Genomic DNA, 15,074 nt, shown 5'->3' with positions numbered 1-15,074 from the left:
ATGTACAAACTATATAATATTACTTGTCATCTTGGGAAATGTGAGGAGGTAAAGAACATAGATTACAAAAAGTCAGTAAATGATTATTAAAATTGTATTTTCATGTAATCCGGAAAAAATATGAAAAATGTTTAAATAATTTTCTCTTTAAAAAAAGGAATACTATATAACTATAGAGTGGCATGAGTTCAAAATATGGTACTTAGAATATTTTGTAGATCAGTGATTCCCAAAGTAGGCCCTACGACCCCCTGGTGGGTGCTACAGCAATCCAGGAGAGCAGTGATGGCCACAAGGGCATTTATCTTTCCTATTAATTGCTATTAAATTTTTTTAAAAATTAATTTCTAAATAATATTTTTTTCTGGATAGGGGGTGGTAGGCCAAAAAAGTTTGGGAACCACTGTAGATTATACACCTCCCAGAAAATTTTAATCCCACACTGGCTTCCTTTACTTTCTTAATATACTTCTGGCCCACCTTCTCCTTTACTTGGTATGTGATTTAGAAATATGGGATAATATATTTAAAAATAAAATAATAGGAAAGTAAAAAGAGCATAGATTTTGTATAATAGCTCCTCAGGCTTTGTTTCTAACTCCTGTCATTTCTCAAAAGATTTCTAGATCAGTGAGCTAGAGGTGTGCTTTCCATATGTATAATTCCCTGCTCTAACACATTCATTTAGCAATCCAAGATTTCATTTATTTTTTATGACTTTCAGTTTACACATCTTTAAAATGGGCATAATAATGTGTGCTTTATCTACCTCATAGGATTCTTGCAAAAAATTTTCCTATATTATTGAAATCTGGGTTTAGGTTTAGGGTAAGAGTAACCTTAAATTCTTAATTTCTTTTCCTTTAAAGGTTATAAAAATACAAAGATTAATGCAATTGTATCAGTTTTCCTCCAAAGTGCATAAATAGAAACTTGATTTTATATTAGTCCTACCTGATTTTGCAAAAATGTGGTATTGTTTCTTCTAAGTTGATTAGAGATCCATGTATGCTTGACCTGCTGAATAATTTATTTGGTTGAGTAAAATTATACAATTGCATTCTCTTCTCTGAATAAGACACTTTGGAAATTATAAAATGTATTCATGGACTACTCAAAATAAAAAGCAAAACAAAAAATGTATTTATATGACAGCATCATTAAGTAATCAAAATTACACTAAATCTAAAAATAGAGGTTCTATGGGACAGCTTCATAAAAGAGTGAATAAGGCACTGGGCCTGGACTCAGAAACACCCGAATTCAAATCCAGCCTCAAACACTTACTAGCTGTGTGAACCTGGGTATGTCATTTAACCATGGTTTGCCTCAATTTCCTCATATTTAAAATTAGTCGAAAATAGCATCTAGCTTCCAAGAATATTGTGAGAATCAAATGAGATAATTATAAAGGGTTTAGCACAGTACCTGGCACATAGTGCTATATAAATATTTATTATTATTATTTTAAAATCCTTTCACAAACACTTATTTGGACAACTTGTTTCCTATTTACCAATTTTAGTCTCTCCATATGAAGTGATGGATTTAAATAATTGTCTCCTCTATCTCTGTTACTGTTATTTTTTTAAACTTTTACCTTCTTTCTCACAATCAGTATTACGTATTGTTTCCCAGGCAGAAGAGTCCTAAGGGCTAAAAAATTGGGGTTAAAGTGACTTGGCCAGGGTCACATTCACATAGCCAGGAAGTGTGTGAGGACAGATTTGCAACCAGGACCTCCAAACTCGAGGCCTTCCTCTTTATCCACTCAGCCACCTAGCTTCCCCTCTATGCTATTCTAATATACAACAGTTGAACTGGTTACCACAAATGATCAATTATAGAATCATAGGATTTCAAGTCAAGGATCCAAATCAGTTTTGAAATTGAAGAATCCTATTTTCTTTTACATGATTTCTTTTCTGTTTCTCCAGACACTCAAATCATTTATGTCCTTTCTTCTCCCCCAGTTCAGAATTTTATAGGAAAAGTCTACAAATAAATCATACTGAGACAAAACTTACTATTGAATATAAACTTATTTAAAGTATCAAATATATACACATATATACATTATAACAAAGGATACAAAAATTAATTTCTAAATGTATGACTTCAGACATCAAAGACCTGTGAAATAAAGATAATGGGAGGCAGGAAACTAAAGGAGCTTCCAAAACATCACTGCAATCACTCTTTACAGATAAATAACTCATAGTACCCATAAGCCAGGTGCAGTAGACAAGCTTCTATGTTATTAGAGGAAGGAAAATAAATAGATTTCCTCTAGAGGATGGAAGCTTCACTGTACTCTATTTGGAATAGGGAAAGGAGGGAAGAGCATGGAGGAGGAAAGAAAAGTAAAAGTGGAGAAAAGAGAAAGGAAAAAATAAGAGTAAGAGGAGAAATGGGATAGAGAGTGAGAAAGACAGAGAGATGAGACAGAGAAAAAGATAGGCAGAATAATAGAAAGAATTAGATGCTACATTCTGTACTTCAAACCATCCAAATTTTTGTCTTTTATGTAGTAATAAGAATAGAAAGTACAATATTTTCTCAAGGCATGCATTCATCTATTGTGCCATTATACAAACTTTCAAAATACCCTAAAGTTCAATCCAAATGGTTCCAACTGTATACATTCACAGTCTGTGCATGTATGTTATTTCTGTGCGTGTGTGTGTGTTTTTGTGTATATATATGCTTGGGAAATACCTCTCATTCATTTTCTTCTGAAAGGCAAAAGTATGAGAAATAAGTAAAAGAAGTAGAGATGGGAAAGAACTTAATGGAAGCATTTTTCTTCTAAACACTTTGGTTCATCTAATTGTTTCCATTTATCTTCTTGACTTTCCCCTTCTAATAATAGTATTGAATAAACAGTGTAATGCACACTGCATAGGCTGAGTTTAGCCCATGTAATATTATTTTCATTATTATCCAGTTAAGGCATCTAGTCAATGTTTCCAATGTTCAAATAATAGAATTCTACTGGTTGCTGTTGTTGTTTTCATTAAACTTTGATGATTAAGCTTTTGGTGAATATCTTTATCACTGATGCACATGAACTAAAAATTTTTCATGGATTAAAAGTTGTCCTCTCATTCACAGGCAATTGAAGCACAAGCTTATTTGTACGGTCTACTACAGAGAAGGAAATCCTTCTTATTAACAGCTCAGATATCAAACACAGTAGACGAGTTTAATGAAATTGTTTTTTTTAATCTTTTGACTGTCACAAGTGCCACCTGACATTAATCTGCTATGAGTAATAAGATTAAATGAGAAGTTTTGCTTTTGGTCTCCTGCAATAACAAAGGAGAGGGAAAACATCCATCTTTTTAAAAATTAGTAATTGATCTAAGTTGCTTGACAATATGAATCCACACACTACTGAAATAGAGTGGTTGTCTGGTTTAGTTCTCTTGAAATTCACCATCAGAAGATTGTGGGAATCTGACTTCCAGTATGGGCAAGTCATTTCACTTTTCTAGACTTTTCTCAAATATGAAATGAGAAGAGTGGAGGAGATGACCATTAATAAGGACTCCTCAAACCTCTGAGAGTTGTCATTTATGATATTACCTATGACAATCTAATAAATCTTTGAACATATTATATGTATATAAATGTCAAATTCCTTTTTTATTGTTTGAAATGTTTATAAATCCAAACCAAATGAACATTTCCATATAAAGAGAGAAAAAAAGATATTACACAAATGAGGTCACAGATCACCTATATGTTTAACTTAATTTTCTTCATATTTGCAAAATAGAAACCATCCAATAATGTTCCAACCCCTGCTAACTCTCCCTGCATCACCTCAGATATTGTCATGGAGGCCCATATGTTCTTATAAATTGCCTTTTGTGTTTTATCTTTCTGTATATTTTCTGTAGGACACATTCTCAATTTATTCTTTTAGTATTAGTTATATGGCTGTTTATAATGTTCACCTGGTTCTATTCATTTCACTGTTCATTACATCATATAGTTCTTTCCAGGTTTTTTAATCAATATGTTCATCATTTCTTATGGTACAATATTATTCCATTGCAATAATATTCCATAATTTGTTCAGCCATTCCCCAAATGATGGGCATCCCCTCAGTTTCCAATTCTTTGTCACCAAAAAAAAAGAACTGCTATCAATATTTTGGAACATATGAGTTCTATTCCTGTTCCCCTAATCTCCTTGGGAAAGAGACCTGTTGACAGGTCTAAGAGTATACACAGTTTTATAAATCTGGATGTATTTGCAAATTGATCTTCAAATGATTAGATCAATTCACAGCTCCACCAACAGCACATTAGGGTTCTCATTTTTTCACATCACCTCCATTTGCCCTTTTTGTTGTTTTAACAAGTCTGATGAATATAAGGCGATATCTAAAATCATTTTGAATTGCATTTTTCTAATCGATTGTAATAGAGAGCAATCCTTCATATATATGACTTTGATTTCATCATCTGAAAATGTTTTGTTCATTTCTTTTGCCCACATATCAATTAGGAAATGGCTCTTATTAATTTGACAAAGTTAACTATATATTTTAGACATGAAAATTCTATCTGATGGAGTGTCTATAAGTTTTTTCTCTATACAAATGTCTGGTTTCAAAGAGACCAGAATGAACAGTTTTTAGGAAGTGATTCAGTCCTCTGTATTTTTTCTTAGTCAAAATATTTCTATTTCTCATAGTCAAAAGGGAAGAACTAATTCTCTTAGAGGTTAACAGGTACCATTGTCAAGGCTTTCCCCACCCTGAGAAAGGGATGCTCACTTTATAGTCTTCGGGGAAATAAAAACCAAATGAGAGCAGTACCATGTAGGCAAGATAACTGAAGATAGACAATCCTTAGAAGATTAATGAGATATACACTATATGTAGTTCAGTGACCAAGTCTTGGACTATTCTGAGAACAAGTAAAATATTAATGAGTAATTGAACACAGTAAGCATACCCAAGTTACAAAAAGCACTTACGTTGTTCTGTCTGAAGACAATGTTTCCCAAGGGAAGCAGTTTTCCCATAGTTCTTTAGCAACACCTAGTCTACCCCCTAGCTTTCTGCTATTATATTAAATATTTAGAAGCCAAAATGAAAATAATTGGATCAGAAATATTAAACATAGAATCTTTTTTAATCAATTATTTTTTGATTGATTAATTATGAAAAATTTTCCATGGTTATGTGATTCATATTCTTTCCCTTCCCTCCTCTCACCCCTCTCTCATCACCAACACACAACTCCACTGGTAAACCTAGAATATTAATTTGATAAGGTTTTTTTAATTAGTAGGAAATGAGATTATAATCAATGAATAGAATGATAGAATCTTTTAGAAATGAACAACACCTTAGAGAAAGATCATCATTTACTCAACTCAACCCCCCTCCCTCCTCATTGTTACAGCTAAGTAGACTAGAAACAACAAAAATCAAACGATTATATAGAGTCACAATTGGGATTAAGTTTGACTCAGATTACAAACTATTTTGAAAACATATGTTATGTAAAACTTGCTTTTAGAGGCATGGCCATTTTCAAATAAATGAGTAAATCTACAAATGACAAGATCAGCTCTACCAAATAAAAAGTCCTTTTATATATTTATATGTTAATATATAAGTCCACAAGTTAACAAGCATTTATTAAGCTCCTATTGTGTGCCAGTTGTTGTGGTTCATTCATTTTCAGTAATGTCTAACTCTTCATGACTTCCTTTGGGGTTTTTTTTGCAAAGATACTAGAGAAGTTTTCCATTATGTTCTACAGTTAATTTACAGATGAGGAAACTGAGGTAAATAGAGTTAAGTGATTTAATGTCTGAGGTTGAATTTGAACTCAGATCATCCTAACTCCAAACTTAGAACTCTTTCCACTGCTCCACCTAGATGCCCATTACGTACCAAAAATGGTGTTAAATGCTCAATTTGCAAGTAAGTTCTAGAGATTAAATGATTCTCTGTTAACATGGGCTTGCATTTAAATCTAAATTTATCTACTTTTAATTAGTTTCTGTGAAAGTTCCAGACTTGTGGAAGAATTTATGTAAGGGGACCTTGAAATCATTCCATCTTTTTACTCTGATATTTTAACTAAGATTATTCTGATTAGTGACAGCATGGTGGTTAGGATTGGGTCAGTTTAAGTCCAGGAGAAGACAAGGAGAGCAGAAGAGCTGCTTTTATAATAAGTCTTTGAATTTTATGGTAAATTATTTTTTTCTCTTTTGGATTATCAATGAAAAAGCTTTAAGATGGAAAGCTACAGATGGTTATCAAAATATAAGGCATCCTTATTTAATTTCAGCATTTTATGGCTTTGATGTTTTTTTTCCCCTTTTCTGGTCCTCCATTTGCTGGTCCATACTTGTTCACTCAAATTCTCTAGTATCTTATTCAGATGAAATTCCCTCCTATTTTTTTTTAATTCCATCTGCCTGCTTTGAATTTGACCAGTTGTAAATCCTGCACTTTGGCCATAGTTGCTGCCTATTGACCTCTAAAATCCCAATATGAAACCCAATATGTATAGCATTTAGAGACAGTATTTCTTATGTCAAGTGAATACTTAAATGTTATTTTTTCTTAAGATATGGGGCAGAGGTTATAGTAAAAAGGATCCCTGGAAACTGCATATAATATAGTACATTTAGCAAACTTAGAAAGTTCAAGTTTGGCTCTGTTGCTTATTGGTTATGCCATCTTGGGAAAGTCATTTATCTTCTGTAAGACTTAGTTTTATTTTCTGCAAAGTTAAAACATTTCTCTTGCTAATCATTCTGGCTATAGCATTACAGAGCCATAGAATTTCAGATTTGGAGAAGATTTAAGTAAAAAAAAAGAAAGGTTTCCAATTGTTAAGATTAAACAACATACTCAATGCCTGGTCATTCACTTTTTTCTTGAAGATTTCCAGGATCATTAATCTACTTCCTGTTAAAGTAGACCTCTTACTTTGGAATAATGTGGTTAGGTAATTGTTGGGTTGTTTTTTTTTTACAACAAATCTAATTTAACCTCTTTTCAAATTTCATTGATTTATTGATGATTCTTCCTTATGTTTACAAAAAGAATAAGCCTAAATCTTCAGTTGCATAGTTTTTTTTTCCATTATATTTGCCTTTGTAAGAATTTTTACCAGCTCATCAAACTCATTTTTAAATTGTGGTGTCAAAAAATAAAAATAAAATAATAATAATAATAATAATAAATTGTGGTGTCATGACAGGATAAAATATAAATTTTGGTCACCAGACAGGATATAATAATAAACAATATATATTTAAAACCATTAGTAAGTATTATCCTTAATGGGGACAAGTTAGAAGCCTTCCCAATTAGATCAGGAGTGAAGCAAGGATGCTCATTATCACCTATATCATTTAACATTGTACTAGAAATGCTAGCAGTAGCAAGTAGAGAAGAAAAAGAAATTGAAGGGATTAAGGTAGGCCATGAGGAGACTAAATTATCACTCTTTGTAGATGATATGATGATATGCTTAAAGAACCCCAGAAAATCAAGTAAAAGACTAATGGAAATAATCAACAACTTTAGCAAAGTTGCAGGGTACAAAATAAACCCACATAAATCATCAGTGTTTCTATATATTTCCAACAAAACTCAGCAGCAGGAGTGAGGAAGAGAAATCCCATTTAAAATCACTTTAGACAACATAAAATATCTAGAAATCTATCTGCCAAGGCAAAACAGGAATTATATGAATACAACTACAAAACACTTTACACATAATTAAAACTCGACCTAAATAATTGGAAAAACATTAATTGCTCATGGGTAGGATGAGCTAAGATAATAAAAATGAACATTCTACCCAAATTAATTTACTTACTTAGTGCCATACCTATCAAATTACCAAAAAAAAAGTTTTTATAGAATTAGAAAAAAATATAAGAAGGTTCATCTGGAATAACAAAGGATCAAGAATATCAAGGGAAATAATGGAAAAATTGTAAAGGATGGTGGCCTAGCAGCACATCTTAAATTGTACTATAAAGCCATGATCATCAAAACAATATGGTACTGGCTAAAAGACAGAAGGGTGGATTAATGGAATAGAGTAGGGGCAAATGATCTCAGCAAGATAGTGTTCAATAAACCCAAAGATCCCAGCTTTTGGGACAAGAATTCACTATTTTCAAAAACTGCTGGGAAAATTGGAAAACAGTATGGGAAAAATAAGTTTCATCTCAACATCTCACACCCTATGCTAAGATAAATTCAGAATGGGAAAATGACTTAAATATGAAGAGTGAAATCATAAATAAATTAGGTGAACTTAGAATAGTATACCATCAGATCTGTGGGAAATAAAGAATTTAAGGGCAAAGAAGAGATAGAGAATATTACAAAGTGTAAAATGAATGATTCAGGTTACATCAAATTTAAAAAAAAGGTTTTGTACAAACAAAACAAATGCAAACAAAATTAGAAGGAAATCAACAAAATAGAAAAAATACTTATAACAAAACTCTGACAAAGTTTTAATTTCCCATATATGTAATAAACTAAATCAAATTTACAAAAGAATCAAGCCATTTCCCCATCAACAAATGGTCAAGGGATATGAAGAGACAGTTTTTCCCTCTTTGAGTCAGTAAATATGAGAGTAAAATTTAAGGATTGCCCTTCACCATCTTTATCATCCCCTCTTTATAATGATTTATCATGCCTCTTATGTTATATCATTCCTATGTATACAGATACATACATATCATTCCATATCATCATATTTACATATATATAATATCATCTTATATTATCATATACATCATAAAATTATAATCAGCTTACTTCCCCAGCCTCTTTCTCAGAATTTCCTTCTAATTTCTCTACTACTAAGGACAATTTTTAAGAATTACAGAAATCCTCTTTCCATGCAGAAATATAAACATTTTGAGTTTAATGAGTCTCTTAAATTTTCTCTTTCTTATTTACCTTTTTTGGGGTTCTCTTGTGTTTCATGTTTGGACTTCAAATATTTTCTTTAGATCTGGCTTATTCCTCAGGAATGCTTGGATATATTCTATCTTATTGAATGTCCATTTTGACCCAAAAAATATACTCAGTTTTACTGGATAAGTGACTTTGGGTTGTACACCCAAATCTTTTACCTTCCTGAATATCATACTCCATGCCTTTCAGTCCTTTACTCTAAAAGCTGCTAGATCCTATATGATCCTGACTGTAGCTCCATGATATTTGAATGGTTTCTTTCTAGCTGCCTGAAGATTTTTTTTTCCTTGTCTTGGTGGCTCTGAAATTAGCTATTATATTACTGGAAGTTATCATTTGAAGATTTCTTTCTGGAGGTGATCTTTGAATTCTTTCAATTTCAATTTTATTTTCTTATTCAAGGATCTCTGGGAAGTTATCTTTGATAATTTCTTGTAATATGATATCCAAAGATTTTTCTTCATTATGGCTTTCAGGTAGTCCAATAACTCAATATTTCTCAAATTATCTCTCCTAGATCTATTTTCTAGATCAGTTATTTTTTCAATAAGATATTTCATGTTTTCTTCTGGGGTTTTTTGCATTCCTTTGATCCTATTTTATTATTTCTTGGTTTCTCATGAAATCATTAGTTTGTAGATAGTCAGTTCTCATTTTTAAGATCTGATTTTCCTCTGTCAGTTTTTGGTTCTCCTTTTTCAAATGGTCCATTTCTTCTTGCATCACTTTCATTTCTCTTCCCCACTTTTCCTCTGCCTCTATTAATTGTTTTTAGAAGTCTTTTTGGACTTGGCATGTGCTTCCTTTATTTTCACTGTCCCCTTCTGTGTCTATATCTTACTCTTTGTCTCCATAAAAAACATTTAGAGTTAAGTAGTTTTTTTTGTTTGCTCATTTTCCCTATCTAATTATAAGTAGGCTCTGTTTTCTGGGAAGTTCAGGTACCCTTTTAAACTTTAGTCCTTCCTTGATGCTATTTTTATCTTATTTTCTGGGGTTTATCAGTTTAAGTTCTTGGAGAATGATGTGATGGGCCGTGGGCTGAGAGCTCTAAGAGTCCCCCCTCTCTCTTCTGAATCAATAAACCCTTGAGATGCTGATAGCTTAAAGACTTGCCTCAGGCTTGGATGTAAGCTTTTGATCTCACTCTGAACTTGATCAGGTCAGTGGCTGATCAAATTCTAGCCCTAGGCTTAGACTCATTTTTTTTATCTCACTGTATACTTGATCTAATTAGGCACAGCCTTCATTGCCCAGTTGTGGAGTTCCACCCTTAATTCTGGGCAAAAAGATGGAGGAGGGGGGCTATGAACTGTGTCTTCACATCAAAGTATGAACTATGCCCTTATCTCAAGTCCAGACTGAGGTTCCTGGCTTCATTCTGTACTCACACAGTTCAGCCTACTTTAGTCCAGACTGCCCTGGGATGTGACTCCAGATTTCTCCACAGGTTGAAATTTCAAGGGATGTGGGTTGGCTTTTACCACTATTTACCCAGGCAGGATCTCAGGTTCTGAATGTTTGCTTATTCTTAGGTTCTAAATGTGGGACAGCAGATGTGGGGTGGTGGGGTATGGCTTGCTCTTCCCTCCATGCTACAGCCTCTTGCTGTCTCTGCTCTCCTTTTACCTCAGTGCCCCAAATGTTCTCTGCCTACCTTTTGGGTTTTTCTTTTCTTGATAGTTGTTTCACTCTGACTCCTTATTGGTTCTTTCACTACTATATTCATTTTATGACTATATTTTAATCTTGGTTGGTGAGGATTCTTATGGTGACATGGAGCTATTCTGGTTCATTCCACCATCTTGGCTCCACACTATCTGTGTAAACTTGATAGTCACTGGAACTCATTTTTCATATCCATAATATCCATAATATGTGGGAATTAAATTAAATGATTTCTAAGATACCATCCAGCTTCAAATCCTGCAAACTAAGATACTGAAACAGATTTAAACTGGCACATGCTAAATCTGTTAATATCAGACATCTCAAAAACCCATGCTTTCTAAGGCAGGAATGATCAAGAAAAGAACAATTTCCACTGACTAAACCCTTTCCTCCTCTAACCTTAACCTTTATCTCTGTTATTTGTCACTGCATTTAAATAAAACATGTTTCTGGGTTTCTTTTATAATAGTTTACTATGTTTTCCCATAAAGAGAATTATTCCCAGAATAAAGCTATAAACTAGAAAAGTTCAATAAAAGTGCATTTCAAAAAGGCTTAGGGAGATTATAGGCAATTGAACTTTACTAGTTTCATTTTACTTGAATGTAAATGACTCTTATTTTAAAAAATGCATATTCTTTCCTTTATTGACAGTAGTAGTTAGCTAAAAATGTTTTCATATTAAGGAAGTATAGTTACACACAAATGTGGTTGCCATTTTGTAATACAGGCACATTTTACTTGACTATTTTTGATATGGAGCTTATAAAATGTGTCACTCAAATGATAGACATCTTCCAGGCTCTATTCTTTTTAAGAAAAAATATTTCTCAAACATTAGAAAAATCAATGTTTTTATTATTTTTAGATTTTTCTTTCTGGAAACCAGCTTTGGAAAAGACATATTTTAATATTCAAATAATGCCCTTCCATATCACATGTCCTTTCTCCTTCACTTACATTAATTGCTAGCAATAAAGCAAAAACTAAAATAGATCTATCACCCTTGATGTAATCAACTAAATTGTATTTGTGATTATATGCATTCATTTTTCAGAACTACTTACCCAGCTATTTGTATAATGCTAGATAATATTTGAGAAAACAATCAAAAGGATTTTATTTGAAAATATCACACTCCCAGGTAACAACATCCAAACCAATTGCCACTAATGATGCAATAGATTATTATATTCACTACTTCTTTAGTTGTTTAGATTATTTATTTGTGTGGAAATTTTGGTTTATAATTTACTGAAGTTAGTCAATAAGAATTTACTAAGTACATCCTATTTTCCAAGAAGAATCATTTTACAATCAGTATCCAAAGAAAACTGTGGATTTCCACTAGATAGCCTGTATTTCAAACTCAATAGGTAAGAAATAAATCTTCTTATCTTTCAAAACCACCCTTTAAATTTATTATAAATTTATTCCTATTTCCATTAAGTATACCATCATCATTCTAGTCCTTACAATTTTCAGCCACAGAATTGTCCAAAATTCCTCAGTCTCTTTGTCTTGTATTATCCCATCAGTTGTCAAATCTTGTCAACTTTGCCTTTACAATAAAGCTTGAATCTGCCTCCTTTGAGTTAATCACATAGACACTGCCTTGGTTCACCACCTATCTCTTATCTGAATAAAATCCTAATTGGTCTCTATGTCTTGTTATTCTCTAGCTGAATAGAATTAATTAATTGTTGACCCTTTATTAAACATATTTAATGTTAAAAATAATTTTACTAAGAATATTATTAAGCATCATTATATAACAGGTTCTGGATATTCCTAAAGCTTAGGTATGACCATATCAGTTCTTTTTTCACTAAATTCTATTGGATCCCTATCTTTTGAAGAATAAACTATATACATATCTTTTTGGCATTTAAAGTTCTTGTGGAATCAGAGATTCCGGCATAATAGATGTTAAAGGCACTATTTCATGGTTGTGCTCTCAGAAGCTTGGCATTTTCCCAAAGGACTGTAGGTAAATATATTAGATATTTCTATCCTAACATCCATAGGAACAGCCTTTTCCATTGGATAGTTTGTTGCTATTATTGTTTTTCAGAGCTATGGGAGTTCTTATACTACTTGCTATAGTCAATAATCCTTTAATATTTTCCCTCTAAAACCATGCCAACAAATGATCTCTCTAACAGATGTTGAGCCTCAGGGATTTTGCTTCATATGTGTCTACTGCATGTATTTCCACTAATTTCCTATCTCTGTACCCCTCTGATGTCTAAAACCTTTATCATTTTTTTCTTCACGATGAAGAAATTTGTTGAGCTTATGAAGTTAGACGAGTTTTTCCACACAGTTCTTTACTGTACTATAAGCCTTTTCCCTTAAATTAAGCTAGAAGTTGCTGTGCTCTTGATTAATTATTCAACAACCTTCACAATCCAGCTCTAACAACTTTTCAGACTTACTCTATATTACTCTCCACCATGCACTATTCATCACAGCCAAACTGACCATCTTGCTGTTCCCCCTATGTTAAGCTCTATCTCAAAACTCTGTGTCTATATGCTGATGGCTTCAGATGCTAAAAATATACTACTTCTTTACACCCGCCTCTATAAATCCCTACCTTCTTTCAAAGTGCAGTTCAAATGCAATCTCCTTCATGAAGTCTTTCCTCATCCCCTAGTAATTAGGGTATCTTGATAAAATTATCAAGTATTTATTTTGTCTAAATTTTCTATCCACTTGATTGTATTCTAGAATGTAAGCTCCTTGGGGGCAAGGGGCTGATTTGGTTTTGTTACTTTGATTGTTTCTTTTTGTCCTTTTTTTCCAAATGTGATGCATAGTTTTTGACCCATAGAAGGCATTTCACACATGCCAGTTGATTTGTCTGTGATCTCATCAATATGAGTATTCTTTCTAACCAGGCACAGTGTGATCCATGCATGCCCTGTCTATTCTGTCCAACTCTTGTCCAGGTTCTCCCATGAGTCAACCAGTGAAAGTCCACCCATCATGCTGGAGCTTTAATTTTCCACTTAATATTGATATCCTGCACATGTGCTCACTTGCCTCAATAGCATTCTTCACTCTTCTTCTGTAAGTCCTTGTTTGCAATCTTTTGAAATCTGCTAAAGTTGTAGCCATTTTTCCGTTCTTCAAGTGCATTTTAATTTCTTTGGTTACCCATCCATCTCTAGAAAATCCAAAAGCATTCTAGGTATCATATCAAATTGTGAAAAACATTGGTGAGTTATAGACAAAAACACAGTTTCTGGGTTCTGGATTAAGATGGCGGCAGAGTAAGAAGCACCTCTTAACCTCTCCTGACCGAAACACACAAAACTCCTCAAGGGGACATAAAAACAAGTCCAGACGAATGGAGGAACGCCCACAACAGGGCACAGCGTGGAAGGTACGTGGAATCGAGGCATTTCCATGCTATAAAGGGGTGAAACAGCCCTCACGAAATCTTGGGCTGAGCAACCGCCCCAACCCCACCCCCTCCACACTCATCTATAGCTCCGAACCCAGCTAAAAAGAAATAGAGCAAGTTTGGGGCACCCATCGAGTCATCGGCAGCACCGGGACCTGTTCCTGAGAGCAGCAAGACTTAGGACCCCATTAAGTCAAAAAACGCAGGCGAAATCTGAGCGCGGGAGCAGGACGCTGGGCACAGAGTGCAGGCTGAGCAGAGGCGTGGGTGGAGGCAGACACAGCCAGGAACTAAAGCCTAAGTGGGGAACCAGTGCAGACGGGTATACGACTGTGGAAGCAGCGCCCTGAGACTTGTAAAGAAACCTCCTGCAGAGGATCAAGCAAGGGGGTCCACCAGGGGGCTTGACCTTGGAAAAAACCAGAACTCAGACCTCAGGAGCCAATAGATCGCGAACAGACACTGAGCGTGAGGATAAATCTGAGAGGCTGCTGGGCTAATGATGGCTACTCAGCCTCAAGAAGTTCAGAAGAGAAAGAATAATAACAAGAAAAAGAAGTCTTTAACACTCGACAGCTTTTACACAGAGAAAATCCAGACAACCGAGCAAACAGAGGAGGAGAACAAACAAGCATCCGAACCCTCCTCAAATAAGGAAAACTCCTCACAAGCTATGGAAGAGTTCAAAACTGAGATTTTGAGGAAAATGGAAGAGATCTAGCAAGAAAATAACAGTTTAAGAGGTAGAATCTTGCAATTGGAAAGTGAGGCTCAGAAATCAAATGAACTGTTAAGCAAATTGAACACCAGAAATGACCAGATTGAAAAGGAAAACCAAAAGATTATAGCCGAAAACCAGTCCCTAAAGGCTAGAATCGAGCAATTAGAAGCTAATGATCTCTCAAGACAACAAGAACAAATAAAACAAAGTCAAAAGACTGAAAAAATAGAAGGAAATATGAAATATCTCAATGAGAGAGTGACAGACCAAGAAAACC

Source organism: Gracilinanus agilis, chromosome 4 (assembly GCF_016433145.1).
Source record: "Gracilinanus agilis isolate LMUSP501 chromosome 4, AgileGrace, whole genome shotgun sequence".
NCBI classification, from domain to species: domain Eukaryota; kingdom Metazoa; phylum Chordata; class Mammalia; order Didelphimorphia; family Didelphidae; genus Gracilinanus; species Gracilinanus agilis.
Note: the sequence above shows the minus strand (reverse complement) of the source record.